Source organism: Mauremys reevesii, linkage group 3 (assembly GCF_016161935.1).
Source record: "Mauremys reevesii isolate NIE-2019 linkage group 3, ASM1616193v1, whole genome shotgun sequence".
Lineage (NCBI taxonomy): Eukaryota > Metazoa > Chordata > Testudines > Geoemydidae > Mauremys > Mauremys reevesii.
This window is the reverse complement of record NC_052625.1, coordinates 77,957,233-77,984,609: the sequence shown is the minus strand read 5'-3', so window position 1 is coordinate 77,984,609 and position 27,377 is coordinate 77,957,233. Positions and strand designations below refer to the sequence as shown.

The window sequence follows — 27,377 nt, the reverse complement described above, 5'->3', positions numbered from 1 at the left end:
CAATCATCTGGGCTCTCCCCCGATTGCCACAAGTTTTCAAAGATAATAGCCAATGGCTCTGCCAACTCCCGCAGCACCCTCGGATGCATTAGATCCATCCCATGGACTTGTGCACATCCAGCTTTTCTAAATAGTCCTTACCCTGTTATTTTCACCACTGAGGGCTGCTCACCTCCTCCCCATACTGTGCTGCCCAGTGCAGCAGTCTGGGAGCTGACCTTGTCTGTGAAGGCCGAGACGAAAAAAAAGTATTGAGTACTTCAGCTTTATCCACATCTGTCACTAGGTTGCCTCCCCCATTCAGTAAGGGTCCCACACTTTTCCTGACCTCCTTCTTGTTGCTAACATACCTGTAGAAACCCTTCACATTCCTTGCTAGCTGCAACTCCAATTGTGTTTTGGCCTTCTTGATTACAGCCCTGCACACTCAAGCAATATTTTTATACTCCTCCCTAGTCATCTGTCCAAGTTTCCACTTCTTGTGAACTTAAACATAAAAAGGAAGCTTACTGAAGATTTTTCTGTTAAGCCAAGCTGGACACCTGCCATATTTGCTATTCTTTCTGCACATTGGGCTGGTTTGTTCCTGCGCCCTCAATAAGGCTTCTTTAAAATACAGCCAGCTCTCCTGGACTCCTTTCCCCCTCATATTAGCGTCCCAGGGGATCCTGCCCTTCAGTTCCCTGAGGGAGTCAAACTCTGCTTTTCTGAAGTCCAGGATCTGTGTTCTGCCGCTCTTACTTCTTACATACTACATGGATATAATTTCACAACATTGAGGACCAATGTGACATCACTTTTTGTTTGAGAACCTAACATGGCATTCTTTGATTAAACAGAATATACACAACAGAATCAGAAGATTCTGGTAATCCCTCTGCACACTTGTGTCAGTTCTCATTAAGAGGTTTTTGGGTCACTGTTTCCAAGGAAGGTTGTGGAATTCACATAATTGGATTTTAAGAATAAGTTGGACAACATACCTGTTAAAGGATGGCCTAGGTTTAATTGGTCCTGCCTCAGCCCTGGGCACTGGACTTGATTACTTCTTGAGGTCCCTTCCAGCCCTACACTTAAATGAATCTATGATCCTAGGATATAATGGTTTTTAAAACATCTAAAATTTAGTCTGAATACTTGCCTGATTCTCTATTTTTGTAACATTGTGTTTAATCTAGTTTTAAAGTCAGTTGCCATTAGAAAGCTAACAAACATATTACGATGGGGTCATTTATCAATCCTTTGGACTGAATGCAAATGAAGGATTGTAAAAGTTTCAAAGAAGAGCTGAACAGGCAGAAAAGGTGGGTGGGGGAGAAGGGGTTAGAGGACCCTATCTGCAGGTATGCATCAAAGGTTTGCTCTATCTTGGGAAAACAAAGATGACACCTTGGCACCCTTCAGTGAGAAAGCAAAAGGACAGCGCTTTTTCTTCACGAAAAAGGGGTCTTAACCAGGCTTGGTTGAAAAACACTGCAGAGACCTTTTTTAAGCAGAAGGTTAACCTGTTTAGTTTAGTCTCTGGAAGCATGTGATTTTTTTATATGTAACCACTTGTTACCAACACTCTTACCCATTATTACTTGCATCTCCATTTTTTGATTATAATGAAAACAAGAATGTTTATTAATAAATCTAAGTGCTCTGGTGTTGAAGTGCTGGTCCTGAGTTGAATCTTACAAGCTGATGTGTACTGATCCTTTGGAAGTGTTCAGTGGATATGGGGTTGGACAAGGCAGGAAATGCTCCAAGTATTCGGGGGTTGGTATGTGTGCCTGTCACTACCTGTACAGAGACAATGAGGTCTGTGAAGGCCTGAAAAGTAGTACTTGTGCTGCAAGAGGCTGTTGGTTTCAAGGAGCTGATCCACAGCAGGTACCGACAAGAATCTTTCATACTAAGGGCAGGTAGCAGTGAGGTGCCTCACAACCCCTGGGAATGTCACAAAAGCCTATTCAAGAGTTTAACCAGTTTTCTAGTTAGAAGATGCGACTCAGCCAGCGAGGGTTAAGCAAACTAAAAGCAACCTTTAAATTACATTCGAAAAAATAATGAAATTGTAGCCATGTTAAATAAACTAGAGCCCTTGAATATAGGCCTGTATTGTTAGGGAATCAGAAGTAGATACTACGGTATTTGTCTGTTCACCTATATCTTATTAGAAGTTCAACAATGTGATCTAATTAGCTGGTAACTGCTAAAACTTCAGTTCCAGTCAGTAATGTTTCATTACTATGTTCTATTGACTCAGATCAAAAGGGGATATTAACATTTAGATTAAACTTGTGGTGTAATAATATCATGGCCTTTACCACAAACTTCAAAGAGAAATAAACTACCTACGAACCATTTGAATGGTTAATTACCTTATGCTAACTGATGCAACTAGCTATGGGTTTGTGCCTAGAAAATAGAGAGATTTAATTCAAAGCAACAAAGTACATTACCTATTCTTCAAAGGAATGCCTGCTGTGATCATTTGCTGCCAAGACACTTAGCAGCTAAACTTCACAGCTAGAAAGGATCTTGGGCCTGATCCTTGCTATCTCAGATCTGATTAAACTTTGATAGGGAAAGTCTAAGCCTACAAGACTGAGGTCTCCTATTCTATTCTGGATTAGCCCTTCAATTTGTCATGGAAGAATCTGAACAGACTCTGCATATGGACTGCTTTTTTGGAATATAGCCTATTGAACTGATTCTGGAAAGACTTACAAATCAGCTTCCCTATCTCAGCTATGAAACTGACCTTTACTCACATCTGTACACATAATGATCTTTTAACCACAGTTAGGTTTTCTTTTCTTATTTATTAAATCTTAGATTTAGTTAATAAGAATTGGATGTAAGCATGCATTTGGTTAAGATCTGAAATATACTGACCTGGTGGATAATGTGTCCAATCTCTTGGGATTGGTAAAACCGTATTCATCATACATAAAGTTCTAAATAACCCTCACTATATAGAGACTTTGCTCTCTGGGTAGGAACCAAAGGCTGGATTGCTTAAAGGGAATTGTATTTTGGCTTCTTGGTAACCAGTAAGGTATTACTGAAGCTGTTTTCTTACTGGCTTGGTGAATGTAATTTTAAGAATAAAGCACCAGTTTTGGGGATTTTCTGCCCTATTCTTTGCAGTTTTCCCTGAGTGAACACTCTTAGTATAGCCCCTCCAGTAATCACGGTCACAGAAGGGTTTTCCCAATATCTCCCTTGCTGCATATTGAACCCGTTATTTCTTGTCTTGCTTTCAGGGGGCATGGAGAACAACTGATCACCATAAGAGCCCTTCACAGATTAGATACCCCTCAGAATGATATTAATATGTTCGCATCCCATTGTTGGCTCATTCAATTTGAGATACTGCTGAAAAGGAGCTGGGGGTTAAAATGTATTCGTTCCTAGCCAGTTATTCCCAATTTTGTAGTTGTGCATTTGATTTTTCCTATCTAAGTGCAGTGCTTTGCACTTGTTTTTATTGAATTTCATCTTGTTGATTTCAGACCAGTTCTTCAATTTGTCAAGATCGTTCTGAATTCTAATTCTGTCCTCCAAAGTGCTTGCAAGTCCTCCCAGCTTGTATCATTTGTAAATTTTACAAGCCCGCTCCTTTATCCAAGGCATTAATGGAAGTACGGACTAACGGAACCAAGACTGAATGCTGTGGAACCCCACTAGATACATTCTCCCAGTTTAACAGCAAACCATTCATAACTGCTCTTTGAGTACAGTTTTTTTAAACATTGCGCACACTAGCCTACATTTCCCTAGTTTGCTTTGAGAATGTCAGGTGGGACTGTGTCAAAAAAAAAAACCCACCAAGGTATATCACATTTACTGCTTCTCCCCTTTGCCAGTTACCTTGTCAAAGAATGGATAGAAGGTGCTATTTATATACAAGGTTTTACTGTGTTCATATAAAATCTAAAGACCTATTCAATTCCCACCTCACTTTTCTAATGTGCCTCCCTTGTGCTACTGGAAGCTTTGCAGCCATTTAAAATCTTCATTGGGACTCCTGCAGATATATTAAACCTCATAACTGAGGTGAATCCACTTAAATTCTGCTGTGTAAGAAATAATGGACCCAATTAAAGATATCTACAACCACAAAGAAACAGAACATACAGAGTTTCTCATGTCCTGGCTGCCCAGGTTCCTAAATAAAATGGCAAGATATCCAAGGTTTAATATGGCAAGTAGCTGTAACGGAGAATAAAATCTGTAAAGAACAAATAAAATTAGGGGAGGTTCCCCCAGAGAAGATAGTCTTTCCCCATCACTGCACATTGCAAATATATTGTAGTATTGACTAAGCCAGTGTTTCTGAACCTTTCCAGACTACTGCATCCCTTTCAGGAGTCTGATTTGTCTTGCGTACCCCAAATTTCACCTCACTTAAAAACTACTTGCTTACAAAATCAGACATAACAAAAAAGTGTCACAGCACACGATTACTGAAAAATTGCTAACTTTCTCATTTTGTCTGTATGAAATTTTAGTTCGTACTGACTTTGCTAGTGCTTTTTATGTGCCTAGTTGTACAACAGACTAAATATCTAGATGAGCTGATGTTCCCCCCGGAACACCTCTGTGTACCCCCTGGGGTACGTGTACCCCTGGTTGCGAACCACTGGACTAAGCTGAAATGTCATTTCAAGATATTAGATGCATGCATTTAGCACCCCAATACACACACCACAACGTTTAAAAAGCTATTTAACATGGGTTCTGAACACATGCAACAAAACATAAGTTTAAAGTTACCCATATTATCACCTGAGAGAGCAGTCATTTTTTGTTCTTCTTTTGCAAGAATACATGAAATAGGAGGGAAAAGGTTGTAAAAATGTTATATCATACATAGTGTAGTTTGGATGTTTCTTCCCCATATTTACTTTTTAGTGTAAAAACTATGTTATTCAATGCCAGTCATTTAGTGATGACGTCATTTGTACATTCAAAAAGCAAACAAACAGCTTTTTTAAACAACACCCTATGTGGGGTCAGGTGAAGTTTGCTAAGTTCTCAAGAACAACATGAAACTTACTCTACAATTATATTTTTATAGTTCAGTAAATTGCAAAAAGCTCTTAATATTACGATATTTAAGCAATTTCTTGCACTAGAGATGCATCAAGTTTGAAGGCATAAAATGTGTAGCTTTTTCTGAGGGGAAAAAGCAAGTAATTGAATTCTTGTGAGTTTTTACCCTTCCTGACCCCCTCCCCCCAAAAAACCCAAAAACAAAACAAAAAAACCCACACATACTATGGATGGGAGCACAGCTAGCCAGTAATGTCACAGCCAATACATTTAATAAAGCTAAACATTGTTTTTGGACAAAGTTGTAAAGAAAAAAGTGGAACACAAGACCAGACAAATTCTGTAATGAAATGGAATGGAAATCAACATTTCCCAAATAGCTATCAGATACAAGCAAGTTAGTACATCCATAACCGACAACACACTTAGGGTTATATCTACCCACACAATATAGAATAATGTTAGATGAACAGGTGAATAAGCTTCTCAGTTGCAGCACAGAAGTGTTGTTTCTACAGATGCTGCCAAGTGCCAAATAGGAGATCCAAATCATATGCCATGCTACACAGTATATCTGTATTGTCTCCAACTTTCCTCCCAAAGATGGAGGTGGTCAGAAAGGAGTACTTTTATTCCACCACACATCATATGATTTTTATGCAAAAAGGAAGGCCATCGTTAACACAACTAATACTCTATCCCTTAGGCTACTCAGTCTTTCCAGTTACAAAAGAAACCAGTCAGCAGTCACTTGTTTACTGTGTCACATATTTACTTTAAATAAAAAAAAATAGGGTTTTGCATGCAGATGAGTTATTTTTCACAGATCTGCATCTCTTGTGCTTTGTTGATGAGTAAAATCTGTGATTTAGAAGCGCCTTTGCAAACTCTATTACTTGCTTTAGCTGCCACAACAAAGTCCCCAAAGGGTTAACTGTAAACCAGAGTGCCCATATGGATGGAGCTCTGGAAAGAGTGTGCTTAAGCTACAGGGGAGACTTGGAGAAGGTCAGCACCGGTCTTGGAAGTACCATGGGGTGGGGGGAGCTGTTCGCCAGGAGCATGCCAGAGAGGCCAAACTAAGACAGCATCTGGATGCTGCTCAGACCCAACAGGCTTAAAAACCTGCAAGATCCAAGATTTGGATTTAATACAGCATCTTGGTGACAGTTTACAAGGGGGAGCTCTGTCAGGACTGCAACGCCTTGTCTTGCTCCATCCCCTTCCTAGTATTTGTTACCATTAGTCATAACCCTTTTGAAAGTTAGATTGTAAGCGGTTTGGAGCAGGGATCATAGCATCCAAGTGTGTGATAGGCATTTCACAGAAGATATGGAAAGCTGAAATAATAAATTGTCAAAAATACCATGTAAGGGAACCCTATGACATATCACTAAGGCTGCTTTAATGAGTTGCTATGCTGCATTTTAGTGAACCATAAGGAATTGAAGTTTCCAGTGCAATGCAACACATACCAAGATTGCTTAAATGAAGTTGTGATACACAAATCAGCAGCAACAATTTCCTCTCCCATTGGGGGATACAATTATGCATGTCATTGATTTGTCCTTTAGTATTATAGCATGTGTGTGTGTGAAGTCAGAGGTCTGCTCCTTGTACAATCCTTGATAATGTTACTTTGAGACATGCATGTTTTGTTGTGCTACTATGATTCCCACTTATTTAATCAAGTCATTTTGCTGAACTGTTATCATATGTAGTTTTTAAATTAGTTTGGTAGTGGACATTTTTTGTGCCGGTGATCTAATATTCTGCCAGCCCGTATTAGTACCTAATATTTACCTCTTTTGGAATATTATTAGGTTTGGATTTAAAGGAGATAATCTTCCTCAGAACTCTCTCTCAATCTTTCCTGTTGACCCCAATTAAACAAATACAGCTACTGAATCTTGTATTCTGCAAAACTGATTATAAGTACAGGAGGAGGGGAAGGAGAAGTTTGGCATGAAGGGAAGAAAAACTGATTTGTATTTGCCTGTGGAAACAGGGCATGTTACAACAGCCCATAACTGTACACCTAGCCCTAGATAGGGCATTAGCTATTAAATGAACACTTCCCATGGGCACGGCTCTAGAAGATCCTCCTGTACTTAGACCAACTTGCAGATTTCTTTGACAAGCGGCTAAGCAGCCTATAATTTTGCAGCTTCTGTCCTCTTCAGAAATCTGGAAATGTCTGAAGTGACCATATGAAATTTTCAAACACAAACATAGTTTACATAGCTAAATTAAAGTGATTAAGATCCTGAATCCCTTAATGCAAAATACAGTTTCTGTGTAAAGATACTGCTGAGCACTTTACAATGAGAAATATAAGAACTACCATAATCAGATTAATGCTCTATCTAGTTCAGTATTCCATCAAACAATAGCTTGTATCAGCTGCTTCAGAGGAAGGTGCAAAGATTCTCATGGCGGACAGTTATGGAATAACAGCTCATAGAGGAAGTTTCTTCCTAATTCCAAACTGTTAATGGCTGCCTTATGCACTGAAGTATGAAAATTATATCCCTTGCACATTTTAGCCTAGTGTAACTATAGATGTTTTTAATGACCTATACAAGTGTCTAATTCTTCTGAGTGTTGATAAGTTCTTTGCCTCAACAGTATCTTGTGACAAGAAGTTCTACAGGTCAGCTGTGCACTATGTACATTTTTTAAAGACAGAATAAGAGCGTCCTATAAAGTTAAGAAAAACAGTCACACAAAGAGGAAACAAAGTGTAGAATAGAAACAGCCTAATAAGTTAAGAGGGCAGAAGATTGCTAGTCAGAAATGAAATGGCAAATGCACAGTGTCATTAAAAAACAAACAATGAGGTCCCAACATAACTGCATACACATACCTCTGTGTTACTGATCAGATATATTCATAAATTCACACTCATAGCTCTGAAAGTAGTAAGAGCTAGAGATCAGTGAACAACAGATTTTTTCCAGTTTGGCCAGCAAACTACAAAAATAAAATAAAAGTCAGAAAAAGTATTTGGTTCCAAAAGCATTTGGAATTTGTCAGCGAAGTCTTTTGGGCCAGCAAAGCAAGCAAGCAGGCATGACTGAATCTGTGGGAAAGAAAATTTTAATCCACATCTCCTACCCCTCAATCTCCAGGATGGACTAAAACTGAGAAGCTAATCATGTATCCAAGTAAAGATTTTAGTATTATACTAAAACAGGAAGTGCTTAGTTTTATGGAAATTGACCAAGATTTGAGTTCTTGCCTCTCTCTGCCCAACTGCTATCAGTAATTTATAGAAGAGAGAGACTGTGTGTATTTAAAAGAAGGTCAGTCAGGGCAGATAAAAGTTAAAAGGATCTGATTTTAAAGTAACGGAAAACAACTTCTGCAATTTCTATTAAAGTAACTTGCAAACTTTCCAACAAAGAGGGTGTGTGCAAGTTTGGTCATGCAAAGGGTTTTCTAAATATGGTATAAATAAGTGGCTGTCAACAAAAACTACTTCAAAAAGAAGACAGACAGACAAAGAGGAACCTGTGGTTAAGAAAGTTTAAGAAATAGAATAAGGAAGACTGAAATTGTGCTTCACTCCCAAATGGGTCCAAATTTGAAATAGAGGAGTAGAGTATTCACTAGATAGTCAAAGAACAGGAGAAAAATACTTAAAATGACAATAAATGCACAAAACCAAGGTTTGGAAGCGGATGTATTGTGATGGTGTCTACCTCAAAGAACAAATTGAAAAAGCTTGTTAAATTTCAGGGGTACACAAAACACAAACGAATCCCAATTAATTCTGCCATACCTTCAGACAAATTTAAATTTATTCTGTAGTGTGACAGTGACAGGAGCCATATCAGCACAGTGGCTGAAGTCTATTTCCAGAGCCAGAAGCTGGTCATCACTGAGAACAGACAATAACAGGAAGATGTTTTCATCCACAAGAGCTAGAAAGTTTGGAAGACCTGTAGGAAGATATCAATTTAAAAGAAAAAAAATCTATTCTATGGGATTCTGAAAACTAAGCAGTATTGCAGCAAATATTCAAAAAAAACCAGAAGCAGCATATTACACTAATGATTATATCAGAACTATGCCAAGCATGTAATGTCTAACTTTATATGTTTAACTATATCTGAACAAATCATGATCTGAAGGACCATATAAAATGTTTCTCAAATCTGTAAGATTATACAATTGGTATCAACCACAAAAAACATAAGTGAGATATGGAGACAGTAAGAGGTTCAATAGTGGTGTCTTGAGGCACTCTTCTACCTAAGGGACAATAAGAGGATGTAAACTGCTCCAGAAATTGAACAGTAGTAATGAGAGAGACAGAGACAGAGAGATCAAACAGGGAAGTAAAATGCTTAGGGCGAACATTGACATCTTGCTTGAAATGCTCAAAAACAGCAGAATCGTGGGCATCCAAAAAAAGGTAACAGATATTAAGCGGTTATGTAAGAGGGAGGGATCAGTGTTCAGAACTAATAAATAGGTCATTAATTATGAGGAAAAGTAAAGTTCCAGAAGCTAGAATTAGCAGAAAAACTAGTCAGGAAAGTCCACCATCTCCAGTAACTTGCTGAGAAAGAGGATGAAGACTGGACAGCAGTTAATAGTTCTTTTAAAAGCAGGTATGATATTAAAAAGTTAATTGATTCTTTGCCTCTCTGAAGCAGCCATGGATTTCCCTGCCCAGCCAAAAGTCATCCAAATTGGCCAGCCGATTCAGCCTGACCTCTTGGGTAGGGGTAGCAATGAATCAAACTCCTGCCTGACACTCACTAGGAAAACCATCAACGTCTCTTCGTGAGTTCATAAGGACTGCTCTCTTCTTCCTCCCCTCCCTCCCTGCAAAGTAAAGAATGATGCAAGTTGGGCTATCACAATAGAACAAACTAGACTACTCTGACTCCATATTTCTTGAATCAGTCCTGCTGTTTTCCCTAGTATTTGGGCATCTGAAGACTGCCAACAACAGGACTTGGGGCTACATGTTTTAGCAATTCCATCTACAATTGGATGGGAAACAGAGGGAATTAGGCTAACACTAAAACAGCTTATTAGAAAGAATTCCAAAAAAATATGAAGATGAGTCATTCAGTGATAGTATCCCATATTGTAGTACAGGTAAAGCTAATATAGTAGGTATATTACCTCTCAAGAGGACTTCTCAATGAGAAAGAAATTTCTGACATATGTACACTCTTATAGTGAATAATATAGAATAAGTTCATCTACAAATGTGCACCTAAAAGTATCCTGGCATGAACAATTGCAGCCGAACCAAACAAACCATGAGGCAAAAATAAAGTGGTTAATTTTTGTCTAAAATGAGACTACGGGTCTCTCTCTCTCTCACACACACACTTCTCTTCTAGCTGTGTAAAAACTAGATTTTTATTATTAAACAGATTTGCTAAGCAATTGATTTGCCAATCAATATTACTATTTGATCGTTGGATGTATTTGTGAAAGTCTTCTCAAAGATGAATGGTTCTGCAAGAGTTTTACCATATTTTAAGAAAGTGACTTTCCATTTAAAAAGTGATTTAGATTTATAAAGACATTCTGAAATAATCCACTTTGGAATTTCTTACGGAGTTTCAAAAAAGTATATCACATGGAATGTCATCTGACTAATCCAAAAATGTAAAGTCAATTTTCCTTTCCCAAAAAGGCTTGCTCAGTTCGGAAGATTTCCCCCCTATCCCCGCCCCATTTTTGATCATCAGTCAAATGCTTCAATTCTCAAAAAAAGGAGGTGTACAAGTCAAGGGCCAGACTATGAATTTCTCAGGCACTCAAATCCCTATTGCAGTCAATTGAAGATTTAGATGTGCAAGACATGCAAAAAAGCCAACCCGTTTATGTTGTACAATTCTTTTACACTGAGCTCTTTATGATTCAGTTATACAACACCCGAGTTGTGTCTTCAGGTTCTTCAGTATTAGGGCTTGGTGTGCGCTCTCAATTTTTAATTGAGAAGAGGTAAGGTGATAATGACCTAGGTTCCCTTCCTTCACCTGTTTTCACTAGTTTAATGCCAGCAGGTACATCTGCACTGCGGCCATGGCGTGGCCGCAACTGGCCCAAGTCAGCTGACTCAGACTTGGGCTGCAGGGCCATAAAATTGAAATGCAAGTGTTCAGGCTTGGGCTGGAGCCTGGGCTCTGAGACTCCAGGGAGGGAGGGGGGAGGTCTCAGAGGCTGGGCTCCAGGTCCTGTCCACACTGCAATTTTATAATCCTGCTGCTCAAATCAGCTGATCCAGGCTCTGAGACTCAATGCTGCAGAGTTTTTTTGTTTTTTTAAATCACAACAGACATACCCAATGACTTTACTGATATTACTCCTGATTTTCCACTGAGAGAGAAAAAAATAAAAATTAAAAAAAAAATCCAGGCTTTAAGTCCTGAAAGATTATACCAGGGGTGGCCAACCTGTGGCTCCAGAGCCACATGTGTCTCTTCAGAAGTTAATATGCAGCTCTTTATATAGGCACCGACTCCAGGGCTGGAGCTACAGGCACCAACTTTCCAATGTGCTGGGAGGTGCTCACTGCTCAACCCGACTCTGCCACAAGCCCTGCCCCGCACTCCTTCCCACCCCCTCCTCTGAGCCTGCCATGCCCTCACTCCTTCCCCTTCCTGCCCCGAGCCTCCTGCATGCCAGGAAACAGCTGATCAGGAGGTGCTGGGAGGGAGAGGGAGGCACTGATTGGCAGGGCTGCTGGTGGGCAGGAGGTGCTGGGAGCGGGGGCAAAAGGGGGAAGGGGAGCTGATGGGGGGCTGCTGACCTTTCACTATGGCTCTTTGGCAATGTACCTTGGTAAATTCTGTCTCCTTCTCAGGCTGGCCACACCTGAATTATACTAATTAACAATGCCCTAAGATTTTCCAGGATTCTTACAATATTGAATTCTGAATAATCAAGAACAGTTTTCCAAATCTTCCATTTTGTCCTTATTTTATTAAGCATACTAGCCACTTTAAGAGGACATTTAAAGGAAGACAATTAAGCCTTCTATACTTAGAGTTTCTTTTCCAATCCTGAACAAATCTACTTTAGTGTACAGTAATTTAACTAAGTTAGTCAGTTTTTGCGTTATATAGATATAACTTGATTTAATATTACTTATTCCTTCTAGAAGATTCTTCAGCAGTTCTGATTACCTCTATCAGTTCCCACTTCAACAGTAATCTACTGTCTAGTTAAACAGAGGTTTGCCCAAGACAGAAATTCAGAATTTGTGGAATGCAGCTACTTTATCCATATTGTTTGTTTTGCCCAGTCTCTTCAGAATTCAAACTTTGCATTTTTGGATGCATCATACAACCCAATTGAAAGAAATGTAAGAAGATAGACAGACAGACACAGTCACTTTAATCACATAACAAAGCTACATCTATATTTTAAAGATACACTTCTGCTAAAAATTCATTTGTACCAAGATGACAACAGGTTTTCTATTGAATGTTGTAGATGTGTTTTATATTTATTAAGCAACAGTGTTAAGGAAGATGCAAAATAAAAACAAACTATGCCCTGAAGTACTTAAAACGCTAAAAAACAGGGACACAGACACAGTGTTATTATAGGTATTTAAAAGAAGTTATTTTTATGTAATTAGCGTCTTCAGCAGCAGCGGCTCCAGGCACCAGCTCTCCAAGCACGTGCTTGGGGCGGAAAGCCGCAGGGGGCGGCCTACCAGTCCCTTCGAGGGCGACAGTCAGGCTGCCTTCAGCAGCTTTCCTGTGGGAGGTCCACCGATCCTGCGGCTTTGGCGGCAATTCAGCGGCAGGTACGCCGAAGCTGCGGGACCGGCGGACCTCCCACAGCTAAGCCACTGAATCCGTGGGACCAGGGACCTCCTGCAGACAAGCTGCTGAAGGCAGCCTGCCTGCCATGCTTGGGTGGCAAAAAAGCTAGAGCCGCCCCTGGTCTTCAGTGTAGCAGTAGCATGGAGAGAGAATAATATTCAGGGCTTGAAAAATCCACTCTCCCATGGCATGTGGGAAAACTTACCCTGGTATGTAATTTGTTTTCCAAAAAAAGTAAGCTTTCGTTTAGCAAATGCAACGTTCTGGTACTGATGGTTGAAAGGAAAATGCTTTTGAGTGTAAGCTGATACAGTGCTACCTTCCTGACTCTGCAGAAATAGCTTCAGAGCCTCTGATGTTTGTAGATTTTGCTGAAAGACAGCAGCGTTAAAGTAACAACTGCATCAGTTTCATTGCTACTATTCTGAGTTGTGCAATCAGCACTGAGTTGTCAAGGATCATGCCAGCTGCATACAACTGCTGCTTGGGAAAGCTAAAAGGGTTTGTCTTCAGTACAAAGTTAAGTAGGAGCAATGCTCCTACTTAGAGACTATGGCCTGGTCTACACTACAAACTTAGGTCGACATAAGCCACGTTAAGTCAATCTATTAATGTATATGTCTACACAACCAAGTCCCTTCTGCTGACATAAGCGGCCTGTAAAGTTAACTTCTGTAGTCCACCTTTGTGAGAGGCACAGCGCTTGATTCGACATCCACGGATCGACCTGGGGATAGTGTAAACCAGTGGTTCTTAAGCAGGGGTCCATGGCCCCCTGGGGGTCTGCAAGCCCTTTCAGGGGGACCTTGGGGTGCCAGGGCTGAAATCTGGTTCCCCAAGCCCTGGCACCCCCTGAGGGGCTGAAGCTGGGAGCAGCGTGAGGCTGAAGCCAGCAAGGCCCCCCACAAAATCAGGAGCAGCATGGGGCTGAAGCTGGGAGGAGCCCCAGCAGTCTCCCCTCCATCCCCCAAAGCTGGAAGCCACACAGGACTGAAGTCCCAAGCACTAGTGATTGGGGGGGGCAGCACAGGGTCCCCAAACTGCAATGCCTTACCCAGAGGGGGGCAGTCTCCACCCCCCCACCCCCTCCTCTCCGCTAGCCCCCTTCAGGCCCAGGCCTCTGGCCAAGTTGTATGTGGGAAGCCAGATCCAGGCAGTACGGGGCAGCTGCTCCTCTGACCAGTGATGCCATGGAGCAGGTAGCTGTGGCATTCCCGTCTGCTGGTGCCTGAGGTTGCAGCTGCTCCTCAGCTCCCAGCCCTCTTTGGCACCCCCGCAGGGGGGAGCCCCCTCAGGATCTTTCTGCCTGCACTCTGAGCTATCCCCCCCTACCCACACACAGCTCCTAGATACTCCTCTCTCTGCACCCTGGGCTACTCCCCTGCCCACACACAGCCCCTAGCTACCCAGTCTGCACCCTGAGCTGTTTTCGAACTTTTTGAGATGAGGCCTCCCCTTTGAGTTATATCTTTTGGTTGCATTCCCCTACACCTCAGTCAGGCTGGGTAGCCTGCTGAGGTGAGTCAGGGGGTGGAGGTAGCGTTCCCTCCCTGGATCCCACTATGCAGAGCTGGTCTGAGCCCTGCCAGCCCTTGCCCCCCGCAAAATAGAAGTCAAACTATGTCTATGCCTGAAGGTGTCTGCCCTGGCCTGGAGCCCCAAGTCCCCCTTCCCCCCCTGGAGTTTTTATAGCATGTTGAGGGGGGCCTCAGCAAGAAAAAGATTGTGAACCTCTGTTGTAGACACTGTGTTGTGTAATTTGAATGAATTGGCCTCCAGGAGCAGGGGCGGCTCTAGACCCCAGCGCACCAAGCAGGCGCTTGGGGCGGCCGTTCCCGGGGGGGCGTCATTTGGCTCCGGTTGAGCTCCCGCCGGCATGCCAGCGGCAGGTCCACCGGAGCCCGGAACGAGCGGACCTGCCGCAGGCATGACTGCGGCGGGTCCCGTCTTCCCGCGGCTCCGGTTGGGCTCCCGCAGGCATGACTGCGGCAGGTCCGCTCGTTCCGGGCTCCGGTGGACCTGCCGCTGGCATGCCGGCAGGAGCTCAACCGGAGCTGCGGGAAGAGGGGACCCGCCGCGGGACCGGGGAAGGGCGGCGCAGCGCTCCGCGCTGCTTGGGGCAGCGTGATTTGTAGAGCCGCCCCTGTCCAGGAGGTGTCCCACAGTGCTCCGCTGTCACTTCTCTGGAGAGCACTTTCAGCTCCACTAGAAGTCAGCCAGGTACACAGGAAACAGCTGCTCCCCTGTTAAAGCCCTGGGAGCTTTCGCATTTTTATTTCCTGTTTGATCACCGTGGAGAGCTCACCAGCACAGCTGATCATGGAAACTCAAGGCTGCAAATGCGCTCCAGCCTGGAGTACACAGGAGGTGGTGGATATTATTGCCGTGTGAGGAGAAAAATCTGTGCAGGCAGAGCTCTGATCCAGCAGAAGAAACACTGACATCTATGCCAAGATCACACAGGGCATGGGGGAGAAGGGCTATACCAGGTACATACAGCAGTGCCACATGAAAATAAAGGAGCTTTGGCAAGCGTACCAGAAGACAAGGGAGGGGAGCAGTCATTCTGGTTCTGCCCCACAGACACGCTGCTTTTATGAGGAGCTCCATGCAATTCTCGGCGACAACTCCAAAACACTCCATGGATACCTCCCAGGAGACCTGGGTGACCTTGAGCAACAATGAAGAGGACATCGTTGACAAGGAGGAGAATGTGAGGCAGGCAAGCAGAGGATCCATTCTCCCCAACAGCCAAGAACTATTTTTAACCCTGGAGCTCATCCTGTCACAGGACCAGTTGGTGGCAGAGCATGATGCCGGGGAAGACAACTCCAGTGAGTACACATTGCCAATCAAACTACATGCTATTATTTTTATGTTAATCTGAACAGAAAAGTAGGTGTAGTGGGTATTGGTGGTCACTCCAGCTATGCAGAGGGTACTCTCCGAAAAAAAGGCTGTTTATGTGCACGAGGATGGCCCAGAAATCCTCCATGGAGATCTCTAGGAAGCTTTCATGGAGGTACTCTGAAATCCTTTGCAGAAGGTTTCTGGGAAAGGCTGCCTTATTTCATCCACCACAGGACGACACTTTTCCACACCAATACAGCATTAACTCTGCTGGCATCATTGCAGTACACAGCATTACGGCATAAGGACCAGGTCTGTACCCAGACACTTGCAGCATCTGCTCCCTTGCCACCTCTGTTACCCTTAGGAGAGTGATATTGCATAGGGTCACCTAGGGGAAATGGGAAGTTTTCAAGGCTAGCCTTTAAACCGCAAACAATTCAACAAGTAATCCACCCTCTGTTTGGTGAAATCTGGGTCACACAACCACTTTCCCAAACATGCCCTGGTTGTGGTTAGACGGGATCACTGTCTATTGCAAGCAGCACTGCAAAAGAAGGGGGCAGGGTAGCAGCTTCCTGTTTGTCTCCCTTCTCCCACAACCCAGTGCCACTTTTGTACAAAAACAAAACTATTTGGGGGGCTTTACACTGGTGCCTGTCCTCAAGCTCCATCCAGGTTGCTAAGAGAAAGGTTTTTTCCCCTCAAGTTCCAACCTGTGATCCCAAAGATGTCTTCACAAAAGCAGCAGCACAAAACCTCTCGCCCATGCCTCCTGGCCTTACTCACCATGGCTGGAGCAGCAAACCAACTCTTGCAATAGCGAGCGGTTGTGGTTACATTGTGGCTTGCAGGGAAGTGCATTGAGGGGTGTTTTTTTTTTTCTTTTTTACATAAAAAAATTAACCTTGCACCAGAAACAATGTATGTACTGTCAATGCTACCCTTGTGTTTTGCATTCCTTGCAGCTGAAACCTTGTCCATCGGCACATCCTCCACACTGGGACAGAACTTTCCCAGATTAGAAGGTAGAAAAAGACGACTCAAGAGGACATGTTCAATGAGTTAATGCAGCTGCAGAGAGTGACAGGACGGAGCTCAGAGCATGGCCGATTGAACTATCCGAGAACCTGGACATGGATGGAAGAGCATGCAGGGAATAAGAGATGGTGCAAATTATGAAGGAGCAATCAGACTAGTTAAGGCAACTAGCATCCAGCTGCCTTTCTTGAACCCAAGCCAGAGTCCCTCTGCTGCCTATGCTGAACCTGTTACCATCATTGCCCAGTTCTATATCCTCTTCCCACAAACATCCTATGGAGCAGCAGGGGCGGGGAGAGAGAGTGGGGAGTTGGGTGTCCCTTGCACTCAACACCAGGAGAGGGTACAAGGACCAGAAGGCGCCCATTCCCACACCTATGATTGTTATTGCAGTACATCTGTAAGCAAGCTTTCCTTGTTTCTCCCCCTCCCCCGCAGTGTTATCTTACTTTTCTTTGCTGTCTGTGTTTGTGTGCATAACAGAACTTAACGGATTGAGGAGAAAAGACTTTGTTGGTGGGAGTGCAGTTTACAAGGGAGAAAATGCACTGGAGGGTAGAGTTTGGTAAGGAACAACACGGATAAGTGTCACATTATTCTGGCTCACTGCTGAATCTGGTTTTCAAAGCCTCACAGAGCCCCTTGAGGTGCTCTTCTTATTGGCTCAGTGTCTGGCTGCTCAAAATCGGCTGCTAGGCAATCTGCCTCAGCCCCTCACCCTGGTGGAAACTTTTCTATTTGTTTCATAGATATCATGGAGCAAACAGCAAGCAGCAATAACAATGGTTATTTAACTGGAGGTCTAACCTAGTAAGCAAACAATGCCAGCAACCTTTTAAAGGTCCAAAGGCACATTCCACCACCATTGTGCACTTGCTCAGCCTATAGCTGAACTGGTCTTTACTGCTGTCCAGGCTGCCTGTGTACAGCTTCATGAGCCATGGGAGCAAGGGGTAGGTTAGGTCTCCCAGGATCAGGACTGGCATTTCAACATCACCAGTGATTATTTTGCAGTCTAGAAAAAAAGTCCCTGCTTGCAACTTTCTGAACAAACCTGCTCCTAAAGATGCATGCATCATACACCTTTCCTGACCATCCCACATTGATGTCAGTGAAATGGCCCGTGATCCACCAGCTCTTGCAACACCACTGGGGAGAAGTACCCCTTTCGGTTTATGTACTCTTTGGCAAGATGGTCTGGTGCCAAGATAGGGATATGCGTTCCGTCTAGCACCCCACCACAGTTAGGGAAACCCATCATGGCAGAAACATCCACTATGTCCGCACGTTGCCCAGAGTCGCTACCTTTCTTAGCGGAAGTCTGTTAATGGCCCTGCAAACTTGGATCACAATAGATCCCATGGTAGATTTCCCCACTCCAAATTGATGCCCCATTGCAAGCTTCCACAAAGCTATAACCACTCATTTCTCCACTGCCAGAGCAGCTCTCATGTTAGTATTGCTCTGCTTCAGGGATGAGGCAAGCTCTTCACACAGTTCCTGGAAAGTGGCTGTACACATTTGAAAGTTCTGCAGCCACTGCTCATGATCCCATAGCTCCATAATGATGTAGTCCCAGCAGTCAGTGCTTGTTTCCCGGGCCCAGAAACGGAGCTCAACCATGTCAAGGTGATGCATGATGTCGCCAGCAACTGCGAATTACTCTGCTCTATGTCTTCCACCAGGGCTGCCCGCGTGGCATCACAGTGTTCCATGTGACGGCTCGTGTATCAGCCCCTCCTTAATTACAGCTCAGGTGGTTGTGGCCACAAGAAAAGCCGCTGGTGGGTGCATGTGGCCATGGTGGCCTCATTTGAGTAACTTTGCCCTAAGAGGCCAAAGCTTGAGTTAGCACAATTTGTCAACTGCTAACATGACCACTCTGTAGCATGGACACAGATTAAAACAGCTCGAGTAGCATTAGTTCTCTAATGCCACCCCACAATTCCCTCCTGAGTGCCTAGAAAGGGTAGACAAATTCTCTCAGTTCACTGTGAAACAATGCTTAGTCTGACTCCAGTAACACAAAGGGCCATGGCTCCAGAAGACTTAGTACCACACCAGTATGGACAAAGCAACTCAAATACTATTTTGCAGTGTTGCTGGCTGCTCTCAGTTGAGCTAGGTTAACTCAAGTCATTCAAGTGAACTCTGCAAAGAAGCAGCAGCAAGCACTGGAGTTATTCATGGGTGGAAAGGGGACCCAGAAGAAGTAGAGTAGTGGAGACCCTATTTCTTGCAGCAGCAAGGAGGCTCTGGAGAAATGAGAAGATACAAGAGACACCTTCAACAGCTGGAGATTACATTTCCAAATGTGCAAGACAAGCTAGCCAAAGATATAGATAAATATAGAATTCCAAAGCGAAGTCCAGGGTCAACACCTTAATGGAAATTTCAGCATTTGGAGGCAGAAATGAAGTTGCCTCAAGACCTTACTGACAGGAAGGCACCCTTGCTTATCTACATCTGCATGTTAGGTCTAGTTCTTAGGCTTAAAATCTAGTTCAACATTAGTTTTGTTAGTTCAACTTCGATCCTTTGATTAATTCTGCACCACTGTGCACACATAGAATTCATGTCCTCTAGAGATTTTTTTCCCTCTGTAGAATATAGATGCTGCTGGAGAGGTGCTGCAGTTACACCTTTCACCCAGCAGGAGCTGCTGTGGCACCAGAAGAGGGCAGTCAGCCAGCAGAGAGGCTAGGTTCCTCCTAGTGTGGCCAGGTGAGGAGGCATGGGCCAGACAGAGCAAAGCACACAGGGATACTGAGGAGTTAGTTGGGTTACAGCACTGAGCCAGGGGCTGAATGGGAGGGGGGCTGCAGGGGCACACAGGGGCAGGGGTCAGATGTGCCTAACTAAATGGGAGAGGCTCCCCAAATTCCCGGTCTCTCCTCCCTCCATAAAAAACCCTAAAACAACCCTGTTCCATACTTCCCCCACTCACTCCCAACAACCCTCCCCAGGCTCCTTCCCAGCAATTACTTCCCTCTCCCTCAGCTTCTCTATTACCTCTGATTCCCCCAAGCCTTTGCACGGTTTCTATGGAGTGCTGGAAATACATTTCTGTATTGTAGTGTAAAGAATTACTACTCCAAGTTCTGTATTAATAGGACTAGTAAGGAATCCATTTGTCAAAAAACATTTCCTGAATCTTTTTTTGTCTGTATTATTATGAACATACTTGCTGACAGGTATTTTGAAATAAATTACCAAAATAATTGAAACTGGCATGATTATATTGTGTTTTTTTGACAAAATAGGCAGAATTTTGTAGAACTGTAAAATATTGTGAGCAGAATTTTTAATTTTTTGGCACAGAATTCCCCCAGGAGTAAACTTCAAGAGGTGTTCAGGTTGGGCATGCAAAGTTCTCCACCAAGTTTTTACAAAAGGGGGGGCGCAGAATAAGAGGGGAGTTAGCATCTCTTGTCATGGTGTAACTTTAAACTGATACTATTAGAAAAATTCCATCAAACTATACAGTACTCTTTCATGCACAATTGTGACAGGTAAAAAAGAACACATTTTCCCCTTTACACTATTTACGGTGCCCCATGATCTTGACCAATAATTTACTGAGACCTTTCATTTTCGTTGTGATAACTGTATGCATACACTATGACTATAGGACTGTAAGATAAGACATGCACACAGGGCAAACATATGCTAAAATATTGCCAATAGATTAGTAGGTAAACAAAGAATATCTTGTTCATTCTCTAACATGAATCACATTGCAACAGGTATATTTAACAAGACAGTCCATTGCACATGCTTCTTCCTTTGGGGAGAGGATAAGAGAACATACAACAAATACAGATGTTTAGTCACATGGCCTGATGCACTACTGGAAGCACTCAAATAATACAGTGATGAACACAGCATAAAAACCTAAATAGAATAAGACTCTTGTTCACATACAAATAGACTCTTTAATAGACTGCTTGTGACACTTGTATGTAGCTGAAGCTAAAACTAATGATAGCAAAGAAAATATTGAACACTGGAAAGATATAGCAGAGCCATCAAGGGAAGAGAGATATTAAAGTGCTCATGAATATATACAAGGCCCAGTAAGTAACAAAGGAAATGACACTATCATATAAGTATAACTTATTTGCTCTTTGGATTGTACAATACAAAATATGTGAGATGTTAACTAAACCAATCTGATCATTGTTTACTCATTTTATTGAAACTCGTCAATCAAATCATATTACGTGAAACAAAAACACTATCTACCTAACCGCATCTCAAGATACTGGGTGTGCAGATCTCATACAACAGCAGGTGTCATCAAGAAAAACATGTTCCAAATATGCTGTGCTACCAGTTGGTTATGGAACTCTGTAAGGCCACTGAAATCGTCTAGAAAACACAGCTCAAACAAAAATCAATACATGTTTCCTTGTAAATAACAATGTTGGCTTAGTCCAATATTTTAGTCTCCTGAAAAACCTTAACGTTTTCACTTTGAAGATGCAGGGGGGAAAAATGACTACGTTTACAAAATATGGTGAAACCTGCACTAAGGATCTCCTTAGTTACTTCTAAGTAAGCACTGTTTTCTGTGCCCATCACTCTGTACCACTCTACAGTACAAGCGTGATGGAGAGGATTTATGAAACTGACAAAGGTTAAGAACAGAGTGAAGAAATCATCCAAAAGGGCTAAGGGAAGGGAGAAAGGCACATATCTACGTTTCCCACGTTAATGCTATTCCTCCTGTAGAGAAAGTCTTTTCTGTACTTAGTAACTGACTTTTGCTAATGCCTTGAGCGGTTACCCCAGCACTACAATTTAATGTTTTCGCTCTGCTGAAGAGCAGATGCTCAACGAGGCAAATTAATGCCATCACCACCCGACGCCGCCTCTCTAACTCACACAAACAGCCGCGGGGGACCGAGCTCCTGGATAGTCCTTATAGCACCAAGCTCAGCGCTGCCCCTGGGCTGAAGAGCCTGGGCCCGGGAACAGCCCCCCCACCCACCGGCAGTCGGGGCCAGGGACAGCGGTAGAGGAACCGCAAACGCGGCTCTGCCCCAGCTACCAACAAAGTTACCGCCCGCCCACAAGCTGCGCGGAGCGGAGGGGAGGGGAGGGGAGGGGAGAGGCTTTGCGCGCCCCGGAGCCCGGGCAACCCCCCTCCCTCCTTACTCTGTGGGGGGGAGACCCCAGACTCAGCCCCGCCCGCCCCACAGACCGACAGACAGACCCCGCCCCACAGCTCCCCCCCGACACGCACCCGTTCAGCTCCCCCGGAACTTTAGGCCCACACAGACCACGGGACCCTGCTCGGGCACCGGCACCAACCCCCGCTTCTTACCGGGTCCCGCCGCTCTCACCGCCGCGTCCCCGCGCAGCGCCGGCCCCCCCGCTCTTATCCCTCTAACAGCGGCCGCCCGCCCCTGCCAGGATCCGGCCTCCTCCTGCCGCCGGGACCGGAGCCGCCCCCTCCTGCTCCGTCACCCGGGAAACGCAGAGCCCGCCCCCTGGCCCTCCCCACACGGGCGACGCGCCAGACACCAATCAGCGGCGCCGGCCGCCCGCCAGGAGATCACGTGTGTCCTGCGGGCCAATGGGAAACGCAGCCCTGAGCGTGATTGGAGTAGGGGGATTCCTTGGGCGGGGCCTCTCCTCTTACACAGACCTGATCCCCTCATGCCCCTCCCCCTCGCCCTGACTCCCCCGCCCCTTGAGTCACTGCGGGGAGGCAAGTGGGGACCCCGGCGCAGGGCCCGGGGAGGCAGTTTCACTGAGGGAGGTTTGCTGGGGGCACTTGGCCTGGTTTACACTTAGAGGTTTCTGCAGGAGACTAGTTCCGGTATGGCTGACTCCCCCCCCCCCCCGGTATTATTATACCTGTCCAAGCCCTAGTGTGGAGCGTGAGAAAAGTAGTTGGTTTGACTTGAGGGTAGGTGTCAGAGAGGGCTGCTTGCTACCACCAACCCTCTTCAGCTATTCTCTTGAAAAAATCTTAAAAAGAGGAGAATGTGTACCCGTGGCTCGATGAAAAATTAGTCATCTGTGTTTCCCTGATGGTCCTGATTGTATCATTGCAAGAGGAGGTGCAAAAGTTACTAGACAGAATGGCATTGGAAGCAGAGAAGAGCTAAAGATTTCACATGAAAAGACAGTGGTGACAGTCAGATGTGTTGAAAAGGCAGAGATAGTTTTATCCAAATCTGAGGAGGCACTGGAGTGCATTCAGCACTTCAAACTTGGGTCGGATGACTACAGGGGACACTAACCGTCACTTAGGGATCCAACATAGAATTGGACTAACAACTGCTACTCTAGAAAAACTCAGCCACAGCTGGAGAAACAAAGGTATTACCATGAAGTGTTAAATAAAATTGCTGCAGTATCTTGCTATATGGATGTGAGACATGGATGCTGAGGAAACAGAACCTTAAGAGGGTTTCTGCCTTCTAACTGAAATGCTACAGGCAATTGCAGTATGTTAGTTATATTGCACATATGACTAACGAGGAAGCAATTGCCTAGATTTACACGAATGATATCTGATATCAAGACAATCAGATAAAGAAAACTTGAGTTTGCAGGACACATGGGTGAGATGAAGAGGAAGATTGCCAAAGAGAGTGTTGCAGGAACTGATGGTGGGGCAGATGTGATTCCACTATGTGGGTGGCTGGATGGGATGTGATATGGCACACTTCTCAAAGCTGTGTAAAGACTGAAACGTGGAGGAAGATTGCAGGCCAAGGACTCTGGTGTGTTGCATTTACTGTTCATTGTGATGTGACTGAGATGTTTTGCATAATGAAAGAATGCATTTATGTATACTACTATAGCTTATTTCAGTACCTGAATTGGAATAAGTACTCTTATGTTGGTATAATCACATATGCATCCAAACTGAGGGGGTTGCTTTAATTATGCTAATACAGTTTAACTGGCAAAACTTTTAAGTGTAGACAAATCTTTTATCTAGCAGACAAGGGCAAAATTCTCCCTCAGGCCTCTTAAGAGGAGCACCATAAAAATGGTCTCAGAAACTAATTCACTTTCAAAGAGTCTTCCTGGCAGTTCTGAGCATTCATTACACTAATAACAGTGGGAGTCCAAATGGAGCAATACCCAGGGGTCTGTGCAGCTGAAACCAGGAAGGAGGCCAAGGGGACACTAAATGCATGCAAAAAATGTAACATCATGTTGTAGCCACACATGTTCAGTGCAAAGGATAATGATACAAGTGTGGCAGAAGGAGAAACAGACCTATATTTGTACCTAGTTATAGACTATGTGGGAGGAAATGAATCACTGAGCAAACACCAGGGACCCAGAACTAGATTGGTGGCATTGTTTGACCTGTATAAATTTCACATGTCACTAGTTGATCATGGCAATATAGAAAAAACAGAGAAGAGATGAGGAGAAAGTGGTACATTGGTGTGAATGCAGAGATGAATTTAAATAAGGAAGTAATTCCAGACAGAATTTAAGGACACAAAGTGTGAGAGGTGCAGAGCTCCCTTTTGTATAATTTACCATCTGCTGGCTCCCTCAAAATGTATGTTACACCAGCTTAAAGTCTCTTTAAACTCCTTCTAGGCCTGCTTTAATACATTGGGGCTTGATTCTCATTTACACAACTCCCCAGGGTTTTGCCTTTATTCTCCTCCCACTTCCACAGGAGGATGGGGGCACAAGAGGTGTGGCTGTAGCATACTGTTTTAATCCCAAGAGAGTCGAAAGACTTGCCTATGAGAAAAATTGAATTGGGTTAACTAAATCAATTTAAAATCAATTAATCTAGTTAAACCAGTGTAAACCCTTCCTCCCACATAAATGCACTTCAACCAGTTTAAATCTCACTTAAAAGTAGTTCAGCTAAATCTGGCAATTTAGCAATGCAAGCTACATAGGAGAGTTGAACTGTTTAACATCAATGTAGTTAAGCTGATATTTTTTTTCTGTATAGAAAAGGCTTAAACTGGTGTACCAAAGGAACAGAAGAGAGGAGTGCAGACAGAAAAGTAAATAAGATGGTGTAAGAATTTATATATTAAGATCCTTGCTTTGATACTTTTTTATGGCTCCTCATTGTATAGATTACACCTATTCATACTCTTTTACTATGACTTACATATTGTTAAGGGGCTTTCAGTAGATCTAGTAAAAAAAAATAATTCTAAAGGCCAGGTCCCCACTAAAAAGTTAAGTTAACCAAGCTAAGTCACTCAGGGGTGTGAAAAATCCACACCCCTGAGCAACATGGGCCAACCTAAGAATTCTTCTGTTGATGTAGCTGCTGCCTCTCAAGGAGGTTGATTAACTACAGCGCTGGGAGAAACCTCATTGCTGTAGTGGGTGGCTACACTGAAGCACTACAGTGACACAGCTGTTTAACAGCACTGTAGCTGTTTAAGTGTAGACATGGGGCGATGTGTTAGCTAACTCAAGGTTAAATCCTAATGAAGACAAGGCAGGTTGTAGTTTTCACACACTTAGCAGGTAGAATTAAAGACTAGGCTCCTCCATAACCTTTATCTTAAGCAGCTAATTTGTGAAAACTACAAACTGCTTTGTCTTAATTAGGATTTTACCTCAGGTTAGTTAACTTGAGTTTTGTAGAAAAGACAAGGCTTAAGGGAGTTTAATTTACCCTTATACACCATCTCTCTGAACTTGGTCCTATGCATCCTAAAAATTTTAAACAAACATGTTGGGGAGGAGGAAATGCTTAAGTTGGGAAGACATTACATAAATGGGAAAGGAGCTATGGTTAGGTAACTCAAGAAGGCATGAAGCTTTCCCTAAAACATGCCTAATGGGACCTGCAGTCGATGTCCAGAGCTTGTAATTTTTAACCACAATTTCTTGATAACTCAAATTTTTTCCACAAGAAGCCGTACTTGTCCCCCAGTATTTGTTACGGCAGTAATATATCCTTAAAAAGGAGTGTCATATTGCACTGTTAGGTCTCAGAGCCTGTCTGCATGTGTACCAAGGACAACATGTATGGTAATGTTTGCTTCAACAGTTAAATCAAACACTCAGTGTTCCCATTTTCAGAAACTTGTTCTCTCATTTAGGGCACATCTACACTACAACATTAAGTTGACTTAACTTACATCAGCATGCAGCCACCACAGTAATTACATCGCTTGTGCATGTCTACGCTTTGCTCCTTGTTTCAGCAGTGTGCCTCTTCACCAGGAGCACTTGTATCTATTGTACTGTCAGTATGGGACATTGTGGGATGGCTTCTGAAACCCAGTAACAGTTGATGTAAACACAACCTAACTACATCAACATAGACTCTACAGCTGTCATGGTGGAGGAGTTAAGTCAACATAGCATAGCAGTTACGTTGGCAGCAGCGAAATTTTAGTGTAGACGCTTCCATATTTAGGGCAATGTAAGCTGCCTTCCTGGGGGCATTTGTCTTGCTCCAGCATGTAAGGCTATGTCTACACTTAACTGCTACAACACTTCAGTGTAGATATTCATTATAGCCAGCAGAGGGGTTCTCCTGTTGCTAACCCACCTCCCCAAGAGGTGGTAGCTAGGTAATGGAAAAATTCTTCTGTCAACCAAGTGCTGTTTACACCAGGGTTAGGTCAGCTTAACGGTTGCTCAGGGGCATGGATTTTTTACACCCCTGAGAGACGTAGGTGGTTCTACTTAACTTTTTAGTGTAGACCTGGCCTAAGTTTTCCTCCTCCACAAGAGCAAGCCCTTTCTCTGTCCTATCTCGACACAATCTTTAAATAATCTATGAATGTTCATCATTACCGGAAGTAGCCAATTTTTTTTTCTTTTGGTGCAGGTATCTCCTTGGCTTTTGCACAGATTTCAATTTCCCTCTGGAATTATAGCCCTGTCTGCTTAACCATTTCAGCCTAGATGTGGAATGATAAATATTAAGTATTTGTGGTTGTAAATTGCGGATCCATGCTACAGAGCATTTACTGAAAAACAGCACTGTGTTTTCCACAAAAAATGACAATACCTTTTATATATATATTAAGAGAAAAGTGGATATACTTTTCTAATCAGTCAGTGGGCCAAATATCTAAGTGAGTAAAATAATATTGATCAGAGCATTGTGAATAAATTATCAAACAAGTGTAGCCTCTTTTTCTATGTATGAATTTGTGGCAATCTGATTTTCACTTTTACAAATGTATTCGTTCTACATCAGTAGGGACAAAATAGTTTAGGTGACCACATTTCTGGCTCTGCAAATTATTCTATTTGCCTTGCTGATTGGTCACCTAAGTAACATAGTATTGTTTCTATTCCCTGACTAGATGAATACAGCATTTTAAGCAGCAGAATAATGAAGGATGAATACTGAACAATGACTAAAAACACTACAATGAATTTCTGGATGAATAATCTTCAATTCTAAAACACAATGTTCAGAGTTTGTGAACATTTTCATGATTAGAAGGACAGTCCTTCAAATACGTGTAAACAAGAAATAGTCCATCTCTACAGATAACAGCAGAGCGCACATGCTACATTTATTCACAGAAATATTTAACCAGCTCTAAGACTTCAACATACTTGGCACTTATTTATCTCTGGAAAGTGCTGTGAAGTGGTGGTGTAAGTTACACAGCAGAGGTCAGCTGGTGAGAAAACAGGTGTAAG

General features: G+C 43.3%; 1 protein-coding gene and 1 long non-coding RNA gene across 4 annotated transcripts in view; one reads left to right on the top strand and one right to left on the bottom strand.

Moving 5' to 3' along the window:
• LYST (lysosomal trafficking regulator) overlaps window positions 1-22,169 on the bottom strand; it is a 159,988-nt gene extending 137,819 nt beyond the window's left edge. The window contains exon 1 of one of the 3 annotated variants that reach the window (XM_039528956.1): window positions 22,075-22,169. The gene's annotated coding sequence lies outside the window, so the exon portion shown is untranslated. Of the gene's footprint in view, window positions 1-8,830; window positions 8,854-22,074 lie in introns of those variants that run through there. The other 2 variants (XM_039528954.1, XM_039528955.1) reach the window with 2 other exon arrangements.
• Window positions 22,170-22,425: 256 nt separating this feature from the next.
• LOC120400423 lies at window positions 22,426-27,286 on the top strand. Its single transcript, XR_005595793.1, has 3 exons — window positions 22,426-23,485; window positions 24,697-24,765; window positions 27,032-27,286. It is a non-coding gene; the product is annotated as an uncharacterized LOC120400423 (long non-coding RNA).
• The last annotated feature ends 91 nt before the right edge of the window (window positions 27,287-27,377 follow it).